We start from the raw sequence: 2675 nt of genomic DNA on the forward strand, positions 1-2675 counted from the left end.
GTTGACACAAATGGACAACTCAATTCATGCCATAAAAGTGGGTTGCGAGAGGTGTAGTGGTCCACACTTGACCAAGGACTGCAATTTAGATGAGTTTGGGAACAGAAAGGCTAAAGTGTGCTACTCGAGTGGGGATAAGTATGATGAAGACTAGAGGAAACCAAAGAAGGAGTGGTTGCCATATGAAGAATTTAAGAAGCAAAAAGAAGAAAAGTATAGGCAGACAAGTCGAGGCTTCTACCAAAAGGAGCAACCACCAGCTAAGAAGAAACCCGATCTAGAGACCATGTTGATGAAGTTTATGGAAGCTTCGGAAAAGAGACACGATGCTACTGATTCTGCTATTAATGAACAAAGAACTTTGGTAAAGAATCATCATGCATTGATGGTAGAACAACAAGCTTTAATAAAAAAACCAACAAGCCTCCATCAATAACCTTGAAGTACAACTTGGTAATCTAGCCACTCTGGTTCAAGAGAAGTTGTCCTCGAAAAATCCCGAAACGAAGGCCTAATCTCATGTAGTGGCCATAAATACTGAAGAAGAGGCCATCTTTGAGTTCTTAGAAGCCTTAGAAGTTGAACAACAGCAACCCGATCCAAAATTGAAGAAGCCCAAGCTCGAAAATCAAGATGCTGCTGAATTGAAGAATTCACGACGTGAACAATATAAGTTCACGACGTGGGCCCGTCATGAACAGAAAAATTTTGTAGCTGGTTCGGTTCATCAGCCGCCTTTGCCTTTTCCTTCCCGAGATGCCCTTAGTTCACTGGAAAGAGAGCATATAGAGTTTGTTAAACACGTGAAGGGTATCCCGATTAATACTCCTTTTGTCGAGTCCTTATCAAAAATTCCCGAGCATCAGAAATTACTGCAAGATTTGATAGACACTCGCAAGCAATTAAAGAATTAAGCATTCTAAGGTGATTCTAAGCGAGCAAAGCTCAAAAGCTGTGTTGGGAGAGATACTTAAGAAGATGGGAGATCCTGGACGCCTCACTCTTCCGTGTGAATTTGGTAACAAAATGAAGGTTGATGCTTTAGCCGATTCTGGGGCTAGCATTAATTTGATACCTTATTCATTTTATCAGAAGTTAGAAATTCAGAAGATGAAGGCTACAAGAATGACTATTCACATGGCGAACCGTTCAGTGACACAGCCCCAAGGCATTGTGGAGGATATTTTAGTAAAAATTGGAAAATTTGTTTTTCCAATAGATTTTGTAGTGTTGGATATGAAGGAAGACCCCGATGTTCCAATTATCCTTGGTCGTCCATTGCTTAACACTGCTGGAGCTCTTGTTGATATTCACGAGTCTAAGCTCACCTTGAGGGTTGGTGATGAAAAAGAAATTTTTGGGATAGAAGACGGCTTTCAAAGGAATCATGTTCAAGAAGAGGTATTCACAATAAATGAAGACAATGAATTAGAAGAACTAGAAAAGCTTATGGAAGAAGAAATCAAGACAGTTCATCAAGTTAAAAGAACAAAACCAAGAACATCTATTCTGTATTTGGTTGAACTCATTGCTTACAAGAGTCCACCTTCTTGGGTAAGCGAGGAAGATGAGATGACAAGTGATGAGGAGGAGGTTACTTCAAAGGTGACAAAACCAGTAGTGGAAGAGGAGAAGGATGTTATGGAGTGCAGGGAGGAAACTAAAGGGAGCAAACGCAAGCTTGATGAAGAAGAGGTCAAAGCTAAAAAGGAGAATTCGAAGAACGCGTACAAAAGACGAATTCAAGCTTACAAGAGGTGTTTCAAGGAACAAAAGATCCTAGTGGTGGATTCTTCAGACGATTCAACGTAGGATGCATGGAGTCCAGCTCAAGACTGCAAGAAAAAAAAAGCGCTTCTCAGGAGGCAACCCGAGTTTGGTTTGCAATTTTTTTCTTTCTTTTCTTTTTGCGTTTTAGTCTTAAAAACATAGATCATATCATCCAACTCGATTATAATATAATTAAACACTGAATGTGGGGGCCCTAAAATGGAAGTAGTAATAATTGAGAATTTAGTTGAAAGTCAAATTTGATTCAGTATGAATTTTTCCTTCCAGACAACATTCACGGCGTGATTTCTTCAGAATTCACGATGTGAATCGTGAATAAACCGGATAATAAGTCAATAATACAATTTAGCCCATTTTATAAGTGGCCCAAGACCAATCCGTGCGTGCATGGCCCAAAATCTAGCCCAGACTGGATTCACGACGTGAATCCTTCAGAATTCACGACGTGAATTTTGAATAACACGGGACCACAGATTAAAGGGATGAGAACCAGTTGACCCTCCATTTGTTTATTCCTCACGAAGTGAAAACAAGATCTGGTCCCCCCTTGGCCCCATTGCTCCGATTTTGGCCGACAACTCCTCTATTTTTCTTTGTACTTACGTAATACTTCCATCAAAGGTAATAATTCTTAATTGCTATGTTTAATTTCTACTCTAACAGTTGAATTTAGGGCTAGTGTTTGTCATACGTTAAATTGTATAAAATATGCCCTAAGAATCGTGAATTACCCTTGGAATGTAGTTGATTATTGGTTGAAAATGTCATAGGAGTAAACCCCCAGCACTATCATGGCCAATTTGTACAGAAACCCGACCAAATTTCGAACCTCACTACGAACTCACGCCGTGAATTTTTAAGAATTCACGACGTGAATTCTGGAC

Source organism: Lactuca sativa, chromosome 4, assembly GCF_002870075.4.
Source record: "Lactuca sativa cultivar Salinas chromosome 4, Lsat_Salinas_v11, whole genome shotgun sequence".
Lineage (NCBI taxonomy): Eukaryota > Viridiplantae > Streptophyta > Magnoliopsida > Asterales > Asteraceae > Lactuca > Lactuca sativa.